The sequence below is a fragment of the Oryzias latipes genome, chromosome 16 (genome assembly GCF_053564925.1).
Source record: "Oryzias latipes strain Hd-rR chromosome 16, Olatipes_Hd-rR_3.1".
Lineage (NCBI taxonomy): Eukaryota > Metazoa > Chordata > Actinopteri > Beloniformes > Adrianichthyidae > Oryzias > Oryzias latipes.
This window is the reverse complement of record NC_136252.1, coordinates 10,857,484-10,871,846: the sequence shown is the minus strand read 5'-3', so window position 1 is coordinate 10,871,846 and position 14,363 is coordinate 10,857,484.

The window sequence follows — 14,363 nt, the reverse complement described above, 5'->3', positions numbered from 1 at the left end:
TAAAACGTTGAAAAATGAAACATAGTGAGAAACTGGAAAAAGTCAGTACTATGGAACATCACTGATTGGATGATGGTGTCTGTTCATCATTTCAACTGAAAGTTACCGTATTTGGCATGAAGCCCTGCTGGATATCATCATCCAATCACATTCTTTAATTGTTGTTTTTGCATCACGGGATTTGTTGATGTGATTTGGCCTTTCTTCTAGTTTCTCAGACTAGAAGAAAATTAAAAATTTTAGAGAATTTTAACACGAAGTATTTAACTAGATGAACAAATGATTACATGTACTGGAACCTATCCATACCGACAATATGTGCACCACAACCCCAATCTAATTGCCATTAACCAATTTGCCCTGCTGTCAGCAGATGAAACTGAGCTGTTCCTTGAAGTTGATCAAGGCGTAAATACACTGGGGTTGCAGCCACGAGACTCAGAGGTATTGAGTTCGGGAATATCCATCAACAAACTTCAATCAAGGTTTTTGTAATGGAAGTAAAAAAGTCAACTGCAATTGTTTTTTCTACTTCAGCTATGAATACATGTTGAAGGAGCAGGTGTATTTTACTGCCACAGTTTAAGAATAAAGTGATAAATAATACTAAATAATCAAATGCAAACCTTCCAACTATGGTTCAAAAAAGATGTCATCTGTAGGGATGTTGCATGATCAGAGATTTTCCAGTAGGATGAAAGGAGTGGACTTGTCAAACTGAATGACAAGCTGTGCTTCTAGTGGCCATATGCTTGTAATGTAATTAATGTTGTTTCTAGTGATGTCGTTGGATCAACTTTTGTGCGATTAATTAATCTATTTTTGATCGCACTTACCTTTTACTTAACGGTCTTTACTTAATTATTGCTGTAAAATTCTTCATTTTGAAATATGTTCATTTAAATTCATGACATTGACTTTGGTTGAATAAAATGTTTGCCAAGCACACAAACTCTAATCTAAAGAAATGTGCTTCAAAATTGTGTTTGGAAAAATCTTTCCATGTCAGTCCCTGTCTAAATCACAATTTGACTGAATTGTATATTCTGCTTTTTATTCCTTGTGTTTATGTCTTTGCTGCTTTCTTTTAACTGCTTGCCATAGTTGCTCTATTTTATTCAAGACATCTCAGTGACTTTGTTTCTCTTTTCTCATTGCAAGATCCTTTTGTTGTCTTTGTGCATTCCATTCATATTCTTTCAGTTTACACTGTTCAGTTTAATAGTTTCTGTCCTCACAATAGCTTCTACTGGTTTATTTTTCTTTAGTGAATCAAGATAAGTTGTAATTTTCCATGCGATTGCCTCCTCATTGCCTCACACTGTGCCTGGTTTCTTCTCCAGAGCCATTAATCATAACACCCTCTGAGAAAAATTCAAATTAAATCAAATATTAACCCTCAAATCTGTGTCTGTGGGGAAGTGAACCAAATTTGTCATTAATTGGTGAATCATTAATATTGTCATTTAAAATTCATTCTATGTTTTACTTTTTAAATCAATTTGTCGACGCTGTCAGTGGTAAAGAAGAGGATCTTAAGTGTTTATTGAAAGTTTACTTTCTATGGATGCATTGTCAATACTTGCCTCAAAATTGATTTGTTTAAAGTTTTGCAGTAATTATTTCTTTTTTCTGCTCTGCTCCAGCACATTTGGCTGATGAGTCTGTTTTCTGTGTCAGCATAGTGAACATGGCTCCATGGTGGTTCTGCTAATGTTCTAGTGGAACACAGGACTCCCCCTCTGGGTTCGGTCTCTGTAATTCAGCTCCATCAGTGGTGTTTGGAGGTTCATCATGATATTCTTCTTAAACCGTGTATGCTTTCATTTGTGCACAACACACATGTACAAACGTTCAGTGGTGCTGCCAGGGGGGCGGAGCTGCTCCCCCCCTGCAGAAAGCCCCTCTGAAACATGCCCGGACTATTGTTAAAGCCACACAATCCTCTGGATGAATCAATATTTTAGGAAAGAAAACTCTCATCCAGAAGCAAAACACCACTATTTTATCAATATTTTGCAGACACAACAAAGTATAATGTGTCCAACTCGTTACCCTAATTTACAGTAGAAAAAAATTTTAACATTTTTAAAACATAGATTAAAAACACACAAAAATTTGTTCTTGGTTGTTTATCACAGAATGGCTTTCTTTAGCATAAAATGTCCATCCTGTTAAATTTATATACACAGTGGTGGGCAGTAAGAGGCCTATGTGAATCTATTTCCACCATGTAATGCAGTTACTATTTGTTTTATCCTTATCAGTATGGATCAAGGTTTTTTTGGAATCTAAAGGCTCCGGAGCCACATACGGCTCTTTCACACTTTTGTAGTTATATTTTGGTAGGGGTAGTTATTGTCAGGGCTATTCCTTAATCATTTTTGCTTAATGTCCATTCTGTCATTTACCTGTTTTTATATATTAAAAAAAACGGAGTTGGGTTGCTTTTTCCCAGAGCCTTCTGTGTGAAATTTGCATGTTCTCCTCATGCACACAGTTGTTTTGTCTGACTTCTTCAAAATCAGTTCAAAAACATGCTTCATTGGTTCATTGGTATCTCCAGACAGTCCTTATGCTGGTTGGGGTGGTCCTGCAACAGACTGGTGACCTGTTCAAGGTGTATCCTACCCTTGCCTATTAGTAGCTGGGTTGGCTCCTGTGACCCCTAAATGGATTCAGCAGGTTCTGAAGATGAATGGATGGTTGGATGATCCAAGACAGGGCTGGCCAGTTCTGGCTTCCCAGCTCTCTCTGGACTTTGACGACCTAAATTGGGTGTGTTCAACCAATTAAGACGTTGAGTCACTTGATTCAACTAATCCGTAAAAATCTGGTCAGGAAGAACTGGAAACAGGCAGAGTTGTGGCTCTTGAGGACAAGGATTGGCCAGCCTTGTCTAAGAGGCTTCAGAAATAAAATAGGCTTTTGCCTTCTCTGGCCAGGATGTCTTTGCAGATCAGTTAGTGCACATGTCATCATGTCAGATTTTTTTCATCCTGCCCCTCATCTTCTTCAAGAAACTATATGGATCACTGATGTTACAGCCCATCATTGACCAGGAAGGTTTAAAAACAACTTGCTTCAAATAAACTGTGGAAACCTAAGTGAGCCTTGCGGTCTATTAGACCTGTGCAGGATAAAGCGGAGCTTACAGAGCTTTCAGTTGTTGTAAACAGAAAACTCTGCCTTCTTTCATAATTAACAAGACGCTCCTCCAACTTTAGCTGAATGTGGAAAAGTTAATATTTTATTAGAGTTTAATGGATGAAAAGCCTGCTAATACTAAATAAATGAAATGTGTTCATTATTTTGTCTGCTACTTTGCTTTTGTCTAAGAAGAAACAATTAAGTGAGCCTTGCTGGGATGTCAGCACTTAAAGGAAAGCGTAATGGTGGCTCTCATCTCCCCATTCTTTTCTCTCCTCATAATGTGTCCCTCTCTGACAGTTCCAGCAGCTGTTGACCTGGAAACTTGTTTTGGCCAAATTACACGCATAGACAAAATGACAGGAAAATGCTGCTTTGCTGATGTCAGCTCCTGCTTTAGATGAATAGAGTAGTGATAATTATTATTCAGAGCTAACAACTTTGAACAAAGTATGCTGGTTGAAAGCTGCACAGAAAAGCTGTTGCTCCTGACCCCCCCGAATCTCAACACATCACACACCATTCGCTTTCTACTTACAATTACTTCAATATGCTTGCTGTCAGTTACCAAATCAAAAGGTTAAACATGCCCAAAGTGTGCTTCCTATAGCACACTTTAGCAAAAGAATATATATTTGAGAGCCTCAGTTTATGTGTTCCAAAATAAAGGAAAAAGGTTGGATTGGCAGCATGTTGCAGTAGCAGGTAGCAAAAAAAAAGTTCCCACACATCACAAAAGTCTCCAAACTTTTGCAGCTGGCGAAAGAGAACCTCTTCATCGGGAGTTGCTATCATTTTTGGGGACACTGACTGCACATGTCATGGTGCCTCTGTCAGTTCTCCTCCCCCACCCAGCTCTGCTCTGCTCCTGACTCACAAGCTGTGACTACTCACCTCATCAAACCACCTGTGCTACTTAAGGAGACCCAGCTCCAGCCTTCATCGCCAGTTCGTTAACCCTGATGGTGCCTAGTCTCTCTGAACTCTCGGTCTGGCCCCCTTGTCTGGCACCTTTTGCTAACCTTGTCTTTTTGTGCCTCAGGAATCTCATGTCACGAGAGTCACCTTAGTCTTACACCACCTCGAGCAGCAGCTGTCCTCCTTGTTACGCTGAAGCCTTCCTTCCTTCAAGATCCCCAGCCACGCCACTCATCAAGATCTCCAGCCACACCACTCGTTCCAACTCCGGTTCGTCACGGAACCTCATCTGGACCGCCAGCCTCGCCTCGACCTCGGCCTCGCCAAAACCTCCAGCCACGCTAACGCTCAAGACCTCTTGGATCCGCAAAAAAATCTCTTTACTTACCAAACCACTTACCTGCCTCCTCCTTCCGGGCTACAGCATCTGGGTCCGTCTCGTGCTCGTATCATGACAGCGCAGACACAAACAGTCTATCTGCAGCTGGGATGGAGGAGCGATCCGAGCGCGGTGCTGGTTCAGTGACAGCAGTGGAGGTGCTGCTGTCCTCATGTTTGCAGGACACCTCTATTCACAGCAAGACTTCACTAATCCCACTTTATCGTGTTTTGCTGCAGGTGTGACATATTAAAGACACAATGCAAGGTTTGTTGTCACCCTATATCTTCAGTTTCTCTCCCCGTACATACAAACAGGAAATTCAAAGCACTTTATAAGAATGCAAAAACGTTGGTAACACACAAAATAAATTTTTGCAGAAAAAATATAAAAGATAAAATACATGCTATTCCCAGGCCTTTAGTGACATCAATTCTGTCCTCTGTATGGTGTGGAGGACATCTGCCTGCTGAGAAAAGGGAGAGATGGTTTCTGTGAAGTTAAGATGGTCGGCGATCCTGACCCGCTAATCTTTTTGCTCATTTAAAGAGCCTGAATTGATGCTGTGTGGAAGGGCTGGCAGAAAAGATCAGGACTTTTTTCTCAATTTCTCATTTTATGTCCACTTTTTCCTATCGTTTATTTTTTTTGTTTGTCTTTTCATCTAATTTTATTTGCTACTCAGCTTTTCTGTGGTCTCAGGTGTCGTTCCTATTCGTTTCAACACGAGGAAAGTTGACATTTTGATTTTATATGGACATTTATTTTCATTTTCACTTGAATGTTCTGTACACTTTATGATGAACGGTACAGCGTGTGAGTGACTTCCACCTCAGGTCCTCTGTGCCTGTGAGCAAATACAAAGCTGCAGCGCTTTGCCTAAATAAGCATGCTGGCAACTGCATAAGAAACATGGATTTTCTGCCAGTTCAGGTTTATGACCACACTCAGCCACTTTTTCCCCTCAACGGGTTTGTTTAGATTTTTCATGGCAATGACAAAGTCACACACACTGGTATTAACTGTCTGTATACGCCATGTGGAAAAGAACATAGATGTGTAAAAAAAAAAAAGACAGTATTTTCTTTATTGTGTTTTTCTTTGTGTCTACTCAGCTTTAAAAGCATCAAACTGGTGATGAATAATGTTTCTAAAATGAAATGCTTTGATCATAAAAAAGGACTAGGGGGTCATTTTCTGGATTTTCTCAACCGTGATCTTTGCTTTCGGGAAGAAAATCATTTAAACACAAAGTGCTTTTCTGTCTTGATCCTACTGATCTATGGATAATTAAAAGGCATTTTTCATGATTTGTGGTTTTTAATCTAAATCTTCTTAAGTCATTGTTCTGTGTTTGCAATAAACACACTTAAGGTCGAAATCTGTGTCTTTGTTGTGTTGGAAACATGTAACATTATCTAGTTGTGATGATTCTGTCATCATGATCGTCTTGAGAACCTCACATATCTTAGGCTCAACTCTTGATACATAATCTTTTGTTATCACTCAGAGTGACTCGCTGGTGTGGGGGCAAACCCCCTATAAATTACAGCCTTGTGGTCAGGAGCAGTGGTCCCACCGAGAATCAGTTGCCCCAGATGTTAAATCTACTATTCATCTGTTACAAGCAGAGTCTATTAGGACCTGAAGCATTTTACAGAACCGCTTAAAATCTGCGCACAGCAGGTAAAACTGACCGCATACTAAAGTCCTCTGACTTCTCCAGACTGGATACGACTTTTAAGTAAACCACTCCAACGATCTTCAATGCAATTTAAGGAGTTGAAAACTTTAATTACTTTGATAATATTGAAAAAAGTTCAGTTTTTGTGTGATATTGTTCGTTTTTTTATGTCTAATTCCTCTCCAGAATCTACTAAACTAGCTAAAAAGGTTTTCTTCACTTCCACAGGACTTGTAGTAATCCAGCAGGTGAAAGCTGAGGTTAAACTACTGACTGTATAAGAGAACTGGAGTGAGTGAGAGAGACGTCATCCATAGAAAATGCTTTATTTCTGGCTCCAACCAAATTAAGTTGGCATTTTTATAGAGCCAGACGCAGTCAGAAAGGAGTGCTTGATCCAAATCGGTCTGAGTTGTCGTTTCTGTGGCAACCACACTCACTAGTGTTTAATTGAGCTCATTGGAAGGCCACACCCATACCATTTCAAAGAAGGCTTGAGAGAATCTCACTCTCATCTGATTGGTCTGTTCATAACTTAAATATTTTACAGGAAAAACATCATGATAGAAAATGAGGATTATCAAGAACATGTTCATAAAAGGCTTCAGAGCAAGAATAGTTATTCTGACCAATAATGAGGTTTCTTTTTTCCAGAAGCTTATGAGGTTTTGATTTCTTGGAACCAGCGGATACTTCCTGTTTAGAATGCCATGGGGTCACTCAGTCCAGTCCCAATTTACAGTCAATGGGTTAAACTGACGCAGCATCAAAGCAGTGCTCAGTTCAGACTGTAGGGTCTCAGGCTGGTTAAGTGATTCCGTAACTATAGTCTGAAGCAGAGCAGTTATTTCCAAAAAGAGGATGCAGGTGAAGAAAATATAGTATGGCTATGAACTAAGGCACTGCTAATTGAATGTTTTCTGCTTGTTGGTGGACGCTGTGAGTTGGTGTTTGCTTTGTTGAATCTTAGAGTGATATTTAAAGAATTTGGGACTAAACACCATTTGACTCTGATGTGTTTCTGAATTGAAGCCAAAGTGCACCTGCCTGAATGAATGTACCGCCTCTGTAAGAATTGCCTTTAAAATGGCTGCTGCATTATATCAACATAAAAGGGAAGATTTTGAGTGCTGCAGCCTTCTGCTGCTTGCTTCATTAGGAGGTTACATCCATCACTTGCTGAAAGATAATACAAGTCAGTTCTGAGGCCTCAGGCTTTCAACAGTAATGAAAAAAATACAGGTAGATGCAGAATAAATTAATCCTACACATAAGTGATAGTGCCATATAATAAAAGAAAGCAGAAAGCCGGAAGTAGAGAAATAAGACATGTTTTTATCATTTTGTGAAGGTAGTGGATAGAGACAGGGAGAGAAAAAAGCAGGAAATCAAGGATTTGACTTTTCATTGGAAAAACTCTGTTATAAGTTTATATTAGCTTCAGAAGTAAACAAAAGGTATTGATTACACACAGAACCATAAGGAAGCATTGTAAGTTTAGCTTCAGTTTGTGAAGGAGGACAGACTCTTGTAGTGTATGAAAACCCAGAATGACGTATCTTCATAATTCAGTCCTTCAAACCACAGGCTCTGCAATGTAAAGCCATGCTGCAGTGAAACTCAAACTCATTCCAAATCTATGTTGTAACAAAACTGTGTGAACATCTAAACCTAAACATGAATTGTTGTAATTTTCTTTACAAGAACTGGATACATCATGAAAATCAAAAGGACTTTAAAGGAAGATATGCATTAACTCTTGTGCTATCTTAGATGACCCCACCCTTCCATTGACGTATTCTCCCTACCATGACAAAGGTGGATAAAGGTGGAAAGATTTCATGTAATCCATGGAAACCAGTGAAGATCACAAATCATTGGAGAAAAAAGGTTCAGCACACTGTCTAGTGCGGGGGTCGGCAACCCGCGGCTCAGGAGCGACAAGCGGCCCTTTAACGCTGCCCTAGTGGCTCCCTGGAGCATTTTCAAAAATGTTTGAAAATGTAAAAAGATGGGGGAGAGAAATACATTTTTTTTTAATATGGTTTCTGTAGGAGGAAAAACAAAACACAAACATTCTTAACGTTTTCCAATCCTGTAAGAATGTGTAGAAAATACATTGTAACGCCCGGCAAGTTGCAGCGGACGAAATGAGAGCCAAGCTGTCAAAAATATTGAGTGGTCAATCAACTGGCTGTGCTACATAACTATCCGTGTCCCATACACCGCACGACACCGGACAGTCTCAGAGAGGAGTAGGCAACACGAGAAGCTAAGGGCGCAGCCTCGTCCGACATATCAAGCCTATTTATTTTGAACAAACACCACGTTGTACATTGCACAGGTGTAATCAACCTTTCTCCCTTCCACACTCATGGTGCAACATAAAGAACCAACATAACAGGAAGAATGAACTAAGGTGGAACAACAAAACTGCCATATGCCAAAAGAAATGTGGCCAAACAGAAACGCTCCTGCTGAGGCCTAATAAGATCATCATCCCACATCCCACAATCTCCTGCTGCTAACAGACCTAAAATGCACATGACCGCCACTACAATTTCAACATCAACATTTCTGTCAACGAAAATTTGCGTCATGGACTGCGACACACGTTTCTACCAGCAGGGCTTCTTTTATTTTTATTTTTTTTAACCTTTAGCGGACCGCTAGGCAGGTGGCTGATATAAATGAACCACTGTCAGTTGCGGGCATTGCTTGATGAAGTTCAAAGGATATATTTTGAACTCCTGCTGCACAACAAAGTCCGATGGATGTCCAGGGGTGACGTTTTGGGTCGCTTTGTCGTCTGTTTCGAACACGTGAAAACATTCCTGAAAAGCAAAGACCTGAACTACCCGCAAGTGGAGGATACTGTGGCTCGAAAAACTTCACTTTTTGGTGGATATGACTGTGACAAGCCACCTAAAACGACTGTCATGGGGCACGCACGTTCCATTTTATTGTTTTGTGTTTGAATCCTCAAATTAAAAATGACATCAAAAATCGGATTTCTTTATTACATCTCTTTAATTTTATCAAAGCAAGAAACATAATTTCTTGTTATTATAATGAAGTTAAACTTGCACAACAGAGCAGTCACGTGACGCGCCGTTCTCCCCGGAATGCACTGCAGGGCAAATAAACATTTAATCGTTATTGCTCATTATGTATTTGTAGCAACTTACTCATTTTGATAGTAGGCTAATATAGCTAATATAGATACATATTGCATGTGTTGCCTTCATTATAAGGCTTAAATAGGGCTTTTTAATATTTTGCGGCTCCAGACACATTTGTTTTTTGTTTTTTTCGTCCAGTATGGCTCTTTCAACATTTTGGGTTGCCGACCCCTGGTCTAGTCAGTCTAGATGACCCAACTCCCAACGTTAAAGTGCCTAGGATAGCACAAAGGTTACAGAGAACCCATATATTGGTTTTATATACTGATTCACAAAGCTTATTTACAGCAATGATTTGATATTTATAAATGAATATGTGATCTTTGTCGGAAAATACCAAATTATAAACACAGTGGAGGACTTCAAATCCCTGGGAGTATACATTGACAACACCAATGCATGTAAAAAGGTCAGCTTCTGCTTTTTGAGGAGGAATAGGACATTTAACATTTGTAGAACCATGATGAGGACGTTTCATGAGTCAGTGGTCTCTAGTGCTGTCTTGTTTGTTGTAATCTGGTGGAACAGCAGACTGAAGGGTTGCAGACTCAAACAGATAAGATAACCTGATCTGCAAGTCCAGGACGTGATGGGTGTGAAGCTGGACTCCTTTGAGACAATAATTGAGAGAAAAATGCTTCAAAAACTGCAAAGCATACTGGATAATTCCATCCTCTGAATGTCAACACTGCAGGTCTGAGGCCATGGTTCTTGACCAGAGAAAGGTAGTTTGTCCTCTCTAGGTGGAGTGCTCTTTTCCCAGCTGGAGGAATTTCTTGGGGTCTCGTTCACGACTGAGGGACAGGGATTGTGGTGTAAGATTAACAGGAAGACTGAAGCAGCGTCCGTTGATATCCCGTCGGTGCGTTGGTCCGTCGTGAGGAAGTGGGAGTCTGAAAGGAAAGCTCTCAATTTACCGATGGATCTTTGTTCCTCTGGAGCATGGTCAAGAGCTCTGGGTCATGACTAAAGAAACCAGGAGAAAAGTCTGTGATTTTTAGTAGACAAATATTTCTGAGGACAAAGCTGGATTTTATAAGAGTTTAAAGCTTTTTTAGCTGCAGTTTTTACACGTTACAATTTAATTTTGTATGAAACCAGTGCCTAACCCTGTTAAAAAGTATAGACTAATAAGGTGCATCAGTTACAGAGTGTCATGGTACCCCCGGGAGTCGTGTCCCCCTTCCATTCTCTTCCACTGATTGGACCCAGCTGCCGACACTTCCATCATCAGCCCTGCAGTATATCAGATGGCCGGTTTCCAGTATTCATTGTCAGTTCGTTGCCAGCCATGGTGAAGTACCTGGTCTCATGTGTTCCTCGCTCTTTGTGAAACTCTCGTTGTCTTTGAATCATTTACTCAAGTTATCATTCCTGTCTGTAGGACAAGCTAACTCCACCAACTGCCTGCCTGGGTCCAGTCCCGCTGCTATCTCTCAAGTCATCACTACATCAAGACCTCCAGCCACGCCACGTCCTCGAGCCATGCTCCGCCAGCGGTCCGCCAGTTTCTCTCTCAACTCGCCACGAAGATCTTAAAACAGACAAGAGGTGTATTTTCCATCTGGTCCTCTCCTCGTCACGGACTCCTCCGGAGCTTTCCGTCCACGTATCCATTCATCTATTGCCAAGAACAATAAAATCCTCCACTGCAAAAACTCTTGAGCGTGATCCTTCTGGGTTTCAGCGTTTGGGTCTGTTCTTGTCATTGTCAGTTATGACACAGAGAAGCTTTTGCACCTCTGCATCCAGTCTGCACTTCATGTGTTAGATAACATGTCCTGTTATTTGTGTACAGCACAACCATCAGCTTAATACTTCATGACACATAGACCACCAGCTAGTGGTTAGGAACCTTTACACTCAGATGTTCATAAGACATTTTGAAAGTCTTTCAAATGTTTTTTTAAAACTAAGCGTTAGCCTCAATGACCAAGAAAAACCCATCTGTCGAAAATCTGCCACAAAAAAGCTAAGTTGACGAAATAAAATGCTGAAAAATGAAATGAAACGATAAATAATAGAATATGTATCTGAATTTCTATAGAAATATATTCGGTGTGTGGTCGTCATAGGTGAATTAGTCAGAAGGTTCTAATAAGCTACAAGTTCTGCCTGTCTCTTTTTCAAACATGTTATTCTTAAAATCAGTTAAATGGAGAGTTCTTTTTTCCTTCTTTTTAATTCCTAAATTGAAAATAATGGAATGACTGAATGACTATAATGTTATTTAGTTTCTCTATGGTTGTTTTTATGGCATGTTGGAAATAAACAGACAAACTCTTCACTGCTTTTTTTGTTTTTTCTTTTATAATGTCAAATGCAATAAGGTATTTGGAAAAAGCTCAGTGGAATTTTTGTCTCCTGGAGTTAGAAACCACTAAATGCATCAGCAGTCATTTTTTAGGATAAAACATATGAGCAGACATAAACAATGGTCCTGTTTTGTCAACTCTTCTCACTCAAAAGCTTTCTCTAGCAGAATTTCTTCTCATTTTCCTAAAGGAGATGCTGGGCAAATTTAAAGCTTGAAGCAGATGAACACAGTCATTTACTGAAATGTCAAAATGTACTGAATGACATGACAGCTGCAACTAAATGTTGTATGTACTGCAGCTGCAGGGGAATTCTGTCTAATGGTGCAAAACAGCACATATGGTGTTTGGCTCTGCACATGTGCGATATCACTAAATAAGAGTGTGTGCGTGTGTGTGTGTGTGAATGTCTTTAAAATGCTCAAGACCACTTATTTTTCTTCAACCCCATGTGTAAGTTTACTGTAAAAACCAAAAGGACTCGGTTTCTTCAGTTTCTAGGGCTGGAAAACTTCAGAAATGAGGTTCAGCCTAAAAACTGTTTCCCAAGTTTGCAGTAAAAAATATATCAAATGTGAAAAAATAGAAGATTCAAAAATCTCATCGTGTACTGGTGGAAGGGAAAAGTAAACTTTAAATTAACTTGAACCTCTTGTGGATTCCCGGGACACACATTTTCAGCTTTCACACACTAAATCTGCTTTCCTTCAGCTGCTATGTGCTGATGCCAGAAAACCCTCTGAAGATCAAATGCTCTGTCACTTTTTTTCAGATCTGATAATACTGAATACTACCTGATGTGTGCTATTTTAAAAAAATTGTTTTCGCTTTTAAAGCTAAATATGAACTACAGCATTGTTTCTCTTACGTAACAGTTACAGCTAACCCCCTTGGCAATGAATTAAATTTACAAACACTCTCAATAAAATTAGAAGGTCATGGAAAAGTGTATTCATTTCCACAATTCCATTCACAAACTTTCACAGACATTTTAAAACTTTCCCCTACTGTTCTAATGATTTTCAAATATTTGTTTGTTTTTGCATAAATTGAGATTCCAGCTTCTAAAACCCACAAAAACAGGATTTCAGAAAATTAGAAAACGGTGGAGAAATCATCATTTACTTCTCAGTTTTTGCAGAAAGATTAAGACAGAGATTATGATCATATGTGTCATGGTGGCCTGTCAGACTCCTCCCCCTCCAGCTCTGCTGCTCATCCCTCTCAGTTGTGACCACTATACTCATCAGACACCTGCTACTTAAGGAGACCCAGCTTCATCATTTTCCGCCAGTTCGTTAACCCTGATGGTGCCTAGTCTCCTGAAGCTCTCTACGTCTGGCCCCCTTGTCTCGTCCGAAGTTAACCTTGACTGTTTTCTTCGCTTCAGGTCCTCACCTCATGCCAAGAGTGTCACCTGAATCTCACCTCCTCGAGCAGCAGCTGCCATAACACTCCTCGTCGACGTCACCTGTGTTTGTCAGCCACAGTGTCTGTGCTCCTCTGGATCTCCAGCCATGCCACGAACTCTGTCTGGCCTCCCAGCTCTTGGGACTCTGCACGTACGGTACCGGAGACTACAATCAAGAGCCGCAGCCACATTACCCACAGCCTCGTCAGGAATCAGCAATAACTTAAAATAAACTCTTTACTTACCTTTCACTCACCTGTTCCAGCGTCTGGGTCCGTTCCGTGTACTAGCCATGACAATATGATCACAACTAATCAATCCAAATAAAGTCTTCAAAGTTATATTTCCATCTTCAATACTTGGTTGAGAATTCATTTGTGTTAATAACTGCCTCAACTTGTTGGACAAGTTAGAAATGTCATTTCAAATGATGCTGGCGACAGAATAAAGGTGCTGTGAAGGAAGTCAACATAAAATGTTTTTCTGATTTTTGATGCAGCATATCATCAAAAGCCCAATGTCCAGTTTGAAACTTAATCTTCAGTCTGCTTCAAGCAGCTTGTACTGATGTTTCACCTACTTCAGGTGAAGACTTTCCATTAATAAGGTCAGTTTCTGTCTCATGGTTCTTATCCTTCAATTGCAGTTTTTGTTCTGCCTTTTTCGGCAGGTTTACTTTACTGGCCATCAGTGTCCAATTACTTTTGGACTTCTTACAGGAGATTGTCTATGATAAAGCCATCAAAGTCAAAATGGAATCTCATCCCTTATTGGCTTTTTAAGAGTATTTTTCCTCAATCAGTCCAGCTGTTCTTCAATCATCAATGGTAGTCTGAGTTCAGGTGTTGTTCCTTTATGTTTTCAACATGCCACGGCATGTGCTATACGGGTTTCCACAATGTTTACTAAATTTGGGCCAATTTTTAAATGTACCTTTATCTCCAAAGTTCTTGAATAAATAGTTTACATCCTACTGATGGTATTTTTAGAAGAACACTATCCTCGATGATACTTTTTTAGCTACAGACTCTGCTGAGTGTGTGGTTCCTGTGCTTTGAGACTTGTCCATACTGAAATTGTCGTCCACAGAATTTTAATTTTCAACCCTTTGTGTTAGTTTGGTATCCTCTTTAGAGCCCTTGTCATGGGGGGTCCCTTAATGGCCTTCTTGTGTTCTCCTTGTATCAATTGCCACTTAGTTCTGTTGGTAGGAAACCTGATGTCTTTTTCCCTGTTTTGCAGACCATTGTCAACCATGTGTCTCTCAAACAGAAAGATCTGTCTGCTGAAACACAATATAAATGCCTTTTGGCTGTGAAGACAT